The 13324-nt window shown below is 35.8% G+C and overlaps 1 protein-coding gene across 3 annotated transcripts in view; it reads left to right on the top strand.

Moving 5' to 3' along the window:
- Nucleotides 1–13324, top strand: part of INPP4B (inositol polyphosphate-4-phosphatase type II B) — a 931109-nt gene that overhangs the window by 583742 nt on the left and 334043 nt on the right. The window lies entirely within an intron of this gene.

The following is a 13324-nucleotide window of genomic DNA, read 5'->3' as shown; positions in this document are numbered from 1 at the left end:
TTTGACTCCAGGCACAAACTGAGTACATTGTCAAATTATTCTTCACCTGCAGCTTTATGTGTAGCTAAGGGAACTGTCGTGTGTGTGTGTGTGTGTGTGTGTGTGTGTGTGTGTGTTTGTGTCTTACACACACACATTTATCTATATCTATTTATCTATCTCTATATATACATATATATGTATATATATTTGGAACATGGAAATTAATGGATCAAGTGGTAAGAGGGTGAAAAGCCTCTGATTTTAAAGCTTCTACAGGGACAGCATATAGTAAAGAAAAATGGTCTCCCCCCCAACAAACTCGACATTTGCTATCTATCTCATTAGGGAAGGTAGAGGCTATGTCCTTTATACAATGAAGAAACTGAGACTAAGAAAAATTGACCTGTCCAGGGTTACACAATTAAATATCAGGTACAAGATTTGAACTCGGGTTTTCTTGCCTCTCAAGTCAGGCACGCTAGCAGCCCCTATGTTACCAAGCTGCTGCTTTTTCACTTTATTTTTATATAGTTTTATAGTCTATAATAATTTTCTTCAAATCTCCTCTGGATATTTTTGTAAAGGTAGGTCATTTTCTTCCTTTTAAATAACATCTCTAGAGTATAGATTCAACAATCAAATTTTGTACCTTTTCACTTTTTAATAGTATAGCTCTAGAGCTTGAATAAATTCAGGGATCATTAAGTTCATTCTTCTCATTTAATAGATGAGAAAACAAGGATAAAATGATATAGGTAGTAGGATCAGAGACAATATTTGAATATTGGTCCTTTGATTGAACAGGAGCTATAGCCCTTTCCCAAAAGTGTTACCTTTTACACATGTGCTAGAATCGAAGTGTACTTATTAGTGCTGCTATTGCTTTTCCTTAGCTAGGCTGTGACTTAACTTTGCTGGCTAAATACTTACTATGAAAAGCTAGTTGTAGATGTCTATGCATCCATAATAACCAACAATAATAACCTGTGAGTTTTATGGAGTTTTAAGGTTTACAAAGTGCTTCAATACAAATATTTTTCTCATTCATTCTTTACTATTTGTTGTTCCATTGGAGTGAAAAAGGAAAATCTATTCAACAAGTGAAAGATGATCTATCCCAGGTACTTGCAAATAGAAATAGAGAATTTAATGGAAATTTAGAAATAATCTAACTAAGGAATTTTTCACACTAGTTTGTGTCCTAAACCTATGAGCCATTCTGGGGAAACCTATTGACCACTTCTCAGAATGTTTTTAATTGCTTAAATAATATTCATAAGATTATAAAGAAATTCAGTAACATCAAAATGCAGTAGTCAAAAATGATTTTTTTTAATGAAAAACTCCAACTTGAGAAGCCTAATATAGGCGTGAAATTTCCCCTATCACAACTCCTTTAAGTTTTTCCTCCAGTGGCCTTTTCTTCAATACCTAAAGTCCTTGGGAAGCCATGCGCTTTTGGATAATATATATCTCAATTTTCTAAAGGCCAATTGTTTCTTTCTTGTTTAATCGAATTAGTTCTCTCTCTGTTTGGGGGTTTTTTGTTTGTTTTTTTTGCTGAGGCATTTGGGGTTGAGTGACTTGCCCAGGATCACACAGCTAGGAAATGTTAAGTGTTTGAGACTACATTTGAACTCCTCCTAATGTCAAGGCTGGTGTTCTAGCCACTGCACCACCTAGCTTCCCCAAAGGAATTCTCTTTTATTTATATTACTTGGCTTTTATTATTATTTGTATTATTTAGCTTTAGTGTATTCAAAATGATGTTATCGCCTTTTGGTTGAGATTGGTGAAGATCTGTAGTTCCATCTGCTATTAGAAGGAACATTGTTCTTAAGGTCAGATAAAATGCTATATAGAATGAGAAGATTTAGAACTAGAGGAGATCTCAAAGATCATTTAATGAGCAAACTGGAGCTGACAGAAGTTATAAGACTTGTCCAAGATTGCACAGGTAGTAAGTGCTATAGTCAGGATTAAATCTGAGATTCTTTGACTCCAAATCCAACTATCTCTCCATTTCACCACAGAACTCAAGTAAGAGTAAGGGACTATTCAAAAGGAAAAATAAAACAAAACATGACCTTTGAGCGTTTCAAGTGTATTTGTCAAGTCGGCAAGCACTGGACATAGTGCTAAGAAAGCTAGTTCCTTCCCACAAGAAGCTTACATTCTAATGGAGGAAGATGATAGGAAGATGAAAAGTGAAGTGAGGAAAGCAGAAGAGAAGATACCCTCAGGAAAGTGGAGACATCTTCAAGGGTGAGAAAAGATACTGTGAAATGGTCAAGAACAAACAAAGAAGTAAGGAAGAGTTAAGAGGGGAAAGGAGCAAAGTGAAGGAGTGAAGATGGCTACTCCTTGGTATTAAAATAGAATTTCAGGGAGGAGCTGACCAATCAGAGAAGTGGTCTACAACAGAATTTAACATAAGGGTTTAGTTCCTTTAACTTTATACATCTAACTGTGTGTGTGTGTGTGTGTGTGTGTGTGTGTGTGTGTGTGTGTGTGTTGTGTGTATAAATCAAAATCCTTTTAAAAATGATAAGCATAATTTCTGGAAGAGTATCGATTTCCTTTTTTTCCTTTATTTTTATTGCAAACCAAATAAATTAAAGACTGATATAGTCTTCTACTTTTTGGGGATACATTTTGTTTATTTTTGCTACAAAAATAAAGAAAAAGAATCTTCTCTCAAAGAATTTTCTTTTCCATGGATTCAAAAAATCTATGTCTAGTGTCTGTGTTCCCTAAAGTATTAAGTCAGAAGAACATTAGGTCAGGGGTAAAGGACACAGTTCTATTTTTTCAGCATCTGTACTGTTTAGTCCAATCTTTTATTCTTTTAACATTCTCATCATAACTTAAAAAACAAATCCTGACAGTTTCCAGAATTTTATGAGAATGTATTCAAAGGAAAATGCATAAATGTTAATAGGTATTCAATGGTTACTTCCTTGTGTTTATGCTGCTTTTGGTAGTTTCCTAAGACTGATGCATTTCTGCAAATTAGTCAGCTCAGGCTGTGTGCATCACTCCCATGAGATATTCCTTAATAGTCAACTCAGGGACTAAAACTTGCAAATCATTTCTAAGAGCATGATGCCTGCCCTGTGCTTGTACATACATAGTCTACCAACATCAAGACCCCCACCAATGGAAAGTTACGAATTTGATGTGTTTGTCAGTAAGTCAAGTATCATTATTCAATATTTGTTATGTGCCAGGCATTGTGCTAAACACTAGGGATACAAAGACAAGCAAAAAACAGACTCTTCTCTCAAAGGGCACAATCTAAAGAGGAAAGAACATGCAAACAAATATAAGCAAACAAGTTGTAATCAGAATAAATTGTGGAGGGTCTCAGAGAATCAGGAAAGGATCCTAAGAGAAATTGAGATTTTTAGCTGAGACTTAAAGCAAGTTTGAGACTCTAGGAGGAAGAAGTGAAGAGGGAGAGTTAAACTTGGACAGTCAGAGCAAATGTTTAAAGGTAGGAGAGTGAAAGGCTAATGTTGGAAAAGAGCAAGGAGAGAGGCAAGGTAGGCAAATCCTGTTTGGAAAGCACTGAGAATGTTAACAGAGCCTTAATTAGGAGAATATGACCAAGGCTTTGTCCAGGCTGCTGAATTTTAAGGATGCTGGTAGCACATATAATCGTGTAACAGCAAAGAAACACTAAAGATCAGCATGTGGTCACCAAGAATATTTAATTAAAATAGAAAGTTCTCAGGTAGGGTAGGAGTATGAGATCTTTTAGCAACCTCATATTAGGGACTTTAATGGTCTCTATGGGACAACATCCTTTTCTTCACATAATCCCCCACCCTAATATACAGTCATTTCTCCAAATGCAAATTGTGATCTTTGCTGTAAAGATTGCCAGCTCTAGCTTTGAATGTTTTATAGATGGAGAAACCAAGAAAAAGTTATTCAGCGAAATGGGGAAAACAGAGAAAATATCCTTAATAAGGTGGAGACATTTTCAAGGGTACGGAGGATAATGAAAAATGGTCAAGAACAAATAAATAGGAAGAGTCTAAAAGGGAAAACAGGGCCAAAGTGAAGGAGTGAAGATGGCTACCCTATGCTCTTAAAATAGAATATCAGGAATAACTGGCCAATCAGAGAAGTGGTCTACAATAGAATTTAATGTAATGGCTTCAGTTCCTTTAGCTTTATACTTTTAAAAGAAAAAAAGTCCACAAACAGTTAAGGAGATTTTTTTTTAAGTTCTATCTCTAATCAGCATCCTTTTTTAGAAAATGATATTTGCAATTTCTGGATGACTGCTGATTTTCCTTTATCCCTTGCCTTTTTTTTTTTTTACCACAAAATAAACCAAATAAATTAAAGACTCTCAATCTTTAGTTCACAAGATTTGAACCTCAGGTCTTTCCTGACTTGAAATCTTGTGCTTTTTCCTTTACACCAAGATGCTTGAAGATTGATGGCATGCTGCCTTGTTTAGATCTACCAGAGTTCAGTATCCTAAGTCTGGGCTCACTAAGTTGTCCTCCATGGTTTCTCCTTTTGTTGTGACCAAATACACACTTTGAGTGGTATTAGATATGCAGCATTAATTTCATGACCATAATTAGATTTATAGGAGCAAAGTTGAGATCATTATCATGTATAATTATGAAATTATTTATATGAAATCAAATGTATATAAGCATGTATCATGTAATGCATATCTGTATATAAGTACGTATACACACACAGATCTGTAGACAGTATATTTGTCTATCTATAAAACTTTAACAGTTTGCAAAGTATCCTACTTATATCATTTGATCCTTACAACAATTCAGTTAGGTATGTCCCACAGGTATTGTCACCATTTCATAGATGTGACGATTGAGATTTCAGGTAATTATTTATTTACTTGTTCAGGTCACCCAGTAAATAAATGTAAGAGTCAGAATCCAAACCAGACCAACTCTGACCTCCAAATCTAGCACATTATTTGCTATGAAATTCACACTTTAATGATTACAAAAAAGAAAGATTCTGGAGAGAACCCCCTTGTGAAAGGGGAAAGAAGGCAGAGAACACTGGCTTTACTTGGTTGAGAGGAAAAGTATTAAAAAAGTCTACTTAGCACCTTGCCTGGTACTTCGTGGTTATTTAATAAATGTTTATTGATAGAATGGAGTATCAAATATTGCCAGGCTACTAGAGAATGGGATTTTGTACACCATTACAGCAGACTGGGAGTAGACCCAGAAATTCTTTTTTCTTTCTTAGAATACAAGGGAAACTGGAATTGTTAGAGGGTCAGGGGGGAAGAATGTGCTTTTCCTTAAAAATATTCACAAATATTCACAAAAACACAATGAGGTGAAAGCTGATTTTAGAAAGGCCTGGAAAGATTTACAAGAACTGATGCTGAATGAAACAAGCAGAACCTGAAATAAATTGTCCACATAACAGCAAGAATGTGTAATGATCAACTATGGCATATTATTATTGTATTAAAAAATGCTGAACAAGCTAATTTTACAAACACCTGGAAAGGTTTACACGAACTGATGCTGAGTGAAACAAGCAGAACCTGAAATACATTGTACACAATAATGGCAAGAATGTGCAATGATCAACTATGAAAGGCTTGGTTCTTCTCACTGGCTCAGGGATCCAAAGCAATCCTGATAGACTTTGGACAGAAAATGCCATCTGCATCGAGAAAAAAAGATCTAAGGAGAGTGAAAGCAAATCAACATATGTTTTGTTCACTTCTTTTTTCATTTTTTTATTTCTCCCTTTTGTTCTGATTTTTCTCTCCTAACATGATTCATAAAGCAATGTCTACTAAACAAATAAATGAATGAATGAATGAATGTTAGCTATCAGCAGCAGCAGCAGGAGCACCACCATCACCATTACTTAGGGATAGCTAGGAGAGAATGCTAGACCTGGAGTCAGGAGGACTTGAATTCAAATCCAACCTCAGGCACTCATTGTCTATGTGACTTTGGGCACATCACTTAACCATGTTTGCCTCAGTTTCCTCATCTATAAAATGAGTAGGAAAAGGAAATAGCAAACTACTTCAGTGTTTTTAGCAAGAAAATCCCTGATGAAGTCACAAAAAGTATAACTGGCAACAATAACCAAAATTATTATCGAACAGGGACTCGCCCAAAGCCCCAAATTAAAATTCTATGAAAAATTGGAAATTTATTAGAATATGGAAATTTGTCTGATCATTTGCTCTCTTATGCAGAATAATTTCATTGCCCTCAGTTTTCATGATTAAGAATCATAATTGTTTCAACTAAATCATTTTGATGTCAGCAAAAACCACTTTATCCTCAACATTATGTTTCCAGAACTTCTAATCCTCTCTAAGCTGATTTACTTTATTTGCTGTGTGTTTTTCTACATGCTGTCTGGAAGAATTAGGCAGTCTTGTGTGTGTGTTTACTAGTTGTGTCTGCCAGCCTCTGTGTGTCTTGTGGGAAATCTGCCAGGGAGAGAAATGGAATTTCTCTTTGGATACAGGGCTCAGCTTATCATTAGATGCAGTTACTCTACCACGTAATAATGGTGGTCATAGCTTACATCTCTACTTTGGGTCTCTTGTTTGCTAACTATTTTGGTTCTGCTTTGTTAAAAGCTGAGGAATTTGGGGAGGAAGTTTTGTTCCTTGTTATATATGTTTATTTGATTGTTGGTAATGGTCTTTAAGTTTATTGTAAAGCTTTGTACATTGCAGGGCACTACTGAGGTGTGAACTGATTCTCCATAACACTGCCGTGTGCACCAGCTTATTTGATGTTCACAACTCCTTTCATCTTATTTCTTCATATAGAGAATGAGCAGGTTTAGTTTCCCTGACCTGTTTTGGCACAGGGACGCAGAAGACAAGAGATGGTAGATTTATTGAGATTTACTTTAATGGAGAGAAGTACACAAGTGACTGGTTCAAGGGGCAATGAAAGACTGGACAAGAAATATGCCTGTAATACTAGTACAAACTAATTTTGAATAGGTGGAAGAATAAAAATATAATATATCATCAGACGTGAAGTGCTGTCTTCCCCATAAGTACATCTGAGCTCCCAAAGTGACTCCAGACTTCTCTGACTTCAAATTAATTCAAATTCAGTTCAATTCACTTCAGTTCCATAAATACTTATTATGTGCTAGGTAAAAACTAAGAAAATAGAGACAGCCAGATGGTTCAGTGGTTAGAGAACTAGGCCTGGAATCAGATTATCTGAGTTCACTTACTAACTCACTTATCTCCTCAGTATCTTTGCCAAGAAAATCCCATGATCTGGGTCACAGAGTCAGACATGACTGAACAACTGAAGAAGAACAAAATATAAAAATAAAGCTGTCCCTCACCCAAAGGAGCTTATGTTCTATTGGGCCAAATTCGGAATTATAACTGAAAATAATTTCATTCAACCATAGCCATTCTGCTAAGCATAATGATCAGAAACATTAATGAAGGTCAATGATAGATATTTTACTAGCAGCAAAAATAAACAATATATTATAATTATATGTTAATTACTATATCAAATAGCAATATATTAAGTGCCTTTCTGCAAGAATACTGTTCTGGACACTGGTAAAAATCATAATGATTAAATAAGCTATGACCAAAAGTGAACATTGGAAATAAATATGAGATCTGGGCATCGAGGAAGGGATAATATTAATTAGCACCATTACTAAAATAAAAGAACAGATAAAGCTTGCCATCTGCCCTGACACTCCTTTCTAAGGACTTCCTAAATTTACCACTCCACAGTTTCTCATTCTCATCTGACCTAGTAACAAATCTAAAGAAGCCTTCTTGGGCCATGCAAGCTTTCCCTCTGGTAAGATTCTTATGACCCAGAGTTTTGCTGACCTCTGTAATATGTCATATTGCCCCCAGAAACGATAGGACTGTCTCTAGTTATTAAGCCCAGTGCTGAACATATTTGAATTTAGTAGGAATACGAGTCCAACACAGGGTTTTCATTTAAAAAAAGAAAAGAAAAAAAGAGAGATTTAATGAATAGAGAGTCTAGATTGTTGTTCTTATTGTAAGAAAAACAGGAGTTCAAGCTCCATCCCTAATTTACTATTGGCATGATCCTGAGGCAAACCACTTTCAATAATCAATATGCAGAGCAACTCTTTTCAACTCTAAATAGCAAAGCAGTTGTGTCTCAGCGTTGCTAGAGGGAGTTTCTTCATCAGAAATTCCTGAAAACTGAAGTCTGATACAATTTCCAATTAATGTGAAAATGACATTTAGCTTGTTATTCCATAAAATAAGAAAAGAAGATAAATTAACTTTTTTTGTTTCAAGGGAACAGGGAACAAATAGGCAGGTCAGGGTGATCCAGAAAAATAATAGCAGTTATACTTATCTGCAGCTTCTGTTTTCAATATTTTTGGTGAATTAAGAGTCCAAAGAAGGCTAAAAGATGGCAGTTATCTCTTTGTTGTAGTTGTCTAGTTGGCTTAGTCTTATCTGACTCCATGACTTTGGGTTTTCTTGGTCGAAATATTGCAATTTTCTTCTCCGGCTCATTTTACAGATGAGGCACCTAAAACAAACTGGATTTAATGATTTGTCCAGAATCATACAGCTAAGAATTGTCTGAGGCCAGATTTTAAATCAGGGAGATGAGTCTTCCAGACTCAAGGTCTGAACCCTCCCCATGTACAGCCCTGCTACTGATAACAATGCCTTTAATGGCTTTAATGGCTGAATCATTGGATGAGGAATTGGAGGTTCTATTGTCAAACCCCAGTTTTACTATTTTCTACTTTTGTTTTTGTCCAAAACACTCCTACTTTTTCTGAATCTCACATCTTTTTAGGGGATTGTTTTTTCTCCTATAAATTAAGACAAGACTAAATGATCTTGAAGGTTTCTATCTGCCCTAGGTCCTAGGATACCATCTTGAAAGGCTTTCCTGGGGAGACGATATGGTCAAAAAGTAGGGATTCTGGGGGAATTGATGACTCCTTTTCCTTTGGCAATCAAGGAAACATTTAATTGATAGATAGCTAGATCTACATATCTACTTATTTATGTATCTAGATAGATATCAACATATCTATGTACCTAGATAGATATATCTACAGATATAGCTATCTATATCTATGTAACTAGGTATCTATGTATCTAGATAGATGTATCTTTATATCTATATTATCTAGATAGATAATATCTACACATTTATCTAGGTACATAGATATATCTACAAATATATCTGTATCTAGATAGATATAGCTACATATCTATCTATGTATCTAGATAGACATCTGTCTGTCTGTCTGTCTATCTATCTACCTATCTACTTATCTACCTACCTACCTAGATAGATCTATATATCATGTACCAACCAGATGGTATACTGCATATTATGTTGGGCCTGGAGTCAGGGAGATCTGAGTTCAAACCCAGTCTTAGTTGTCTTAATTAGCACCAACAACTTAATTAGCATTAACAACTAATTAACATTAATTGTAAGACCCAGAACATATTATTTAAACCTCTCTCAGTTTCATCTCTAAAATGAGAAGGGGTGAGTAGACTTAATGATCTCCAAGTGTCTTATCTCAAAATCTAAGATTCCCTGACCACCTTAGGTACTATTTCCTGTTTCAGAAAGAAAATCTGATTTTCTGCATTCTACATGAGAATAAACTTATTGCTGGGATAGTAAGTCCTCAAAAGATATGGATGGTAGTCTGTATAAAGTAAAAATCATTCCAACAAAGGTTAGGAAAAAATCCTTTTGAATAAAAACTTGGCCAACATAACCCTGAAGCCATTGCAGGGGTGTTTAAATTTCACAAAGGGTATCAATTGTTTAGAGTTCTTGTGTTTTGTTGGCTTGCTACAGACATCCACAGCTGAATGCCCGAGTAGGTTGAGTTGGACTCTCAAAAGGGATTGAATGTCAAGAGAGGAAGGAAGCACTGAAAGCCACAGTGGTCTATGTTTATGGAATGAGTTATGTTCTCATATGGAGTCTTTTTACTGGCTTTCAGGGGAAAGGGGAAAGTTTTGAAAGGCTTTATCTAGAGTTACTTCCTCTCCATCAGGGTTGTGGGGGTGGTGTTGAGTATACTCTGGATAGGAGAAGGGGGCTAGCTATAAGGAGCCTGGAGTTTTAACAAAAGAAAAGCCAGAGATTTCCTGTTTCAATCAATCCCTCTGCTCATTCGTTTAGAGTATACATGCCTATGCAAATAAACACAGTCTGCTTCTTTTTTAGTTTTTAAGCCATTTTCAGCAGACTATGGATAGGGCCCTAGGAATCAATTAGCATTCTGATTTTTGTATTCAAATATTTATTGATATTTAATGTAATTATGTGTATGTACATAATATTTAGTATAATTATGTATATGTATAAATAGGTAAATAATTACATACTTAATGTATTAAGTATAATGTAAAAGATGCAAAAATAATGGAAATTTTCACTTTGTGAAGGAACATTGGTTTGTGGTTAGAAAAAACTGCTGTATTTCATATAAGGGAATTGAGCTTTGAGAAATGAAATGACTGGGATCATGCAGGGTCAGGATTACAATCTAATCTTCCCAATTGGAGTTCTGAACCTCTTAATAGTGTTCCATGTGGTCTCCTTGTAGCATACTTCAATTAATCCTTATTTTATAAATCAGAGACAGAAATATTATCCTTAGCCATAAGGTATAATTGGTACACTAAATTTACCTGGTTACTTCTTGTCCTGATGTTTGTGAGAATTATTTGGATACTCTGTAAACAGTTTCCAAAAATAGGCTCTAAAAAAGTTTCTATTTCCCTTGCAAAATTAGTATTAGCTCAATGTCGGTTTACCAAAGTCACCTTGCTGGCCATCACCCAATCTTTCTGTTGCCCTTGGCACAACTAGGAAGAAAACCTTAGCATCCATCTGCCATGTGTTCCTTCATAGGTTCAGGCTCTCAAGGAAGTCTCTTGAGATACATGAAAAGAAAAAACTGACTATATTTTAAAATTTTAGGTCTGTTGGCAGATTTCTTTCAGACCTTAACTGAGCAGGCACATGCTTGTTTTCATAAAAATATTAGAATCCCAAACTACCCAATTCAGAACCCTACCTGGGAGAGAGGGGACATCTCTCAATATATATGGAAATTTTGGGGGAATCTGTAACTCTTTTAGTAGTGTTGAAACCATTGAGTTTAACACTTAATAAGAATAATTAATTAAAAATACAAATTTGCCCAGTAGTGTATTCTCTTTGTAAGAGATTGCCGTCTACACCCCAAGGTCACCCCTTCATGCCCCACTTGGTGCAACCAATCCACTCCTGGCTGTGGTCTCCCCAAGCAGTCTTCAGTAACCTGGGATCTATGATTCCCATCTCTTCCCCTCCTTCTTACTCCTACAAGGCTTGCCTTCTCTCTCTGACAACTAAGTTTTTCTTCAAAAATTGGTCTGCTGATAAGCTTTGGAGTCTTGTAAAGCTGACTCCTGGGGTTAAAAACCAGTCCTATAATTTTCTCTTTACTACTAATGATGATGCTCTACTTTTAGATAAGACTACCAAGTTAGGGACTGAATTCCGAATTGCATGAAAGTGGCCATTGAATGTCTTCTGTAATCTATCTGTGAGTTATGACATTTTTAGCCTTCTACAACCCACTCACCTTCATACACTCATTATCCTCAGCACGGTGACTGGCACATTTTATTATTTGATTGTTTCCAGTTTGGATGACTCTCCATGATCCCATCTGGATTTTTCTTGGCAAAGACGCAGGAATCCTTTGCCATTTCCTTCTACAGATCGTTTAAAAGATGAGGAAATGGAGACAGATAGGGTAAAGTGACTTGCTCAGGGTCACACAGCTGGGAAGTGTCCGAGGCCAAATTTTAAATTTAAAACTTAGGTCTTCCTGAGTCCAGGTCTGGTGCTCTGCCCCCTCTGCCACCCACTTGGCACATAGTAGGTGCTAATTAGATGTTTATTGCCTGAGTTCATTCATTTAGCATTCTAGTTCTAGTAGAGGTAATTAAATAAATTAATGAATCAGAGACCTCATGACACAAGATTTCACAAACTCAAAGCATTGTTTTCCACCTTTGGGCATTTTCACAGACTACCTCATATGCCCAGAATAATAATAGCTGACCCTTTTAGACTCATTAGTATGGTAATTTATCTACATGATCACAGTGAGCTGCCCAAATAGTTCTGTAAGATAGGTCAGGATAGGTCAGTCAATGTAGATGTGACTCAATGTTCAGTGGAATTTATAAGTACATGAAGTCACCTTTCTCTCCCCATCTCTTCCTTTTGAGATGTTTCTCTTCCTTCGAGGGTTAACTCAGCTATACCATGCAGCCTATTCTGATTTTCTCTCTTTTATCCTCTATCCAGCTGTTATTAGTGTATTCTGTTGGATCAAATATCCCTAGAATATTTTATCTTCTTCTCTGGCCCTTCATTTTTTATCTTGTGTTCTGTTTTATTGAGTACAGGTATTATTCTTCCGGAGACTTTAAACCCCTTGAAACGTGGGACTATTGCTTTTTTGTCTCTTTTATCCTCAGCATGATACCTGGCACATAGTAGGTACTTAAGCAAATGTTCCTTGATTCTAATTTGATAAATGTGAAAGTCAACATAGTATAATGGAAAGAGGGCTAGAATTGGAATAAGAGCGATGGTTAGCATCATGACTCATTACTTAGTTCTCTATGATCTTAAAAAATTCACCTAATATCTGTGATATTCAACTTCTTCATTTCTTAAATGAGGGTAATACTTGTAATACAGCTTTGTGGAGCCGTTCACAGTAGTTTCTATTATGAATATATGTACTGGGGGCTATTTTCCATGCAGAAGACAAATGTGATCATATATCATATATATATTCATATGTAATAAGAATGGTTATTATTAGACATTTAATAAACACTTGATGAATTCAGTTATTAGTATGATTATTAAATAGGTTTTCTCCCCAGTGGGGTTTGGTTGACAATATTCCATTCACATTTTTTCAATTGATTCCCTCTTATAACCAGAAGCATGCATTTGTGAGGTGACTTGGGTTATAATCTATGGAATGGAACAACAAATGTTAATTGGTCCATGAGAAGATCAGACTAACAACTCTGCCCTCATTGCCTTTGACCTCATCAATTGTACACCTGTATGATTCTGTGACTACTCAAGATGCTTCTCTTTCTCGTGGTTGGGCAGGCAGTCTCTTCTGGATAAATTGAGGTGAGGACTGGTTGTATGTGTGTACTTGTGATTTAAGGGCAAGGTGATATGGGCTGAATTTAAAGAAAAAAGTAGAGTGAGATTGAAAAGGGGAAAAAGAAAAA

This window comes from Antechinus flavipes, chromosome 6, assembly GCF_016432865.1.
Source record: "Antechinus flavipes isolate AdamAnt ecotype Samford, QLD, Australia chromosome 6, AdamAnt_v2, whole genome shotgun sequence".
In the NCBI taxonomy this organism is placed as follows: domain Eukaryota; kingdom Metazoa; phylum Chordata; class Mammalia; order Dasyuromorphia; family Dasyuridae; genus Antechinus; species Antechinus flavipes.
The sequence above is the reverse complement of the archived record's forward strand: the minus strand, read 5'-3'. Positions and strand labels throughout refer to the sequence as shown.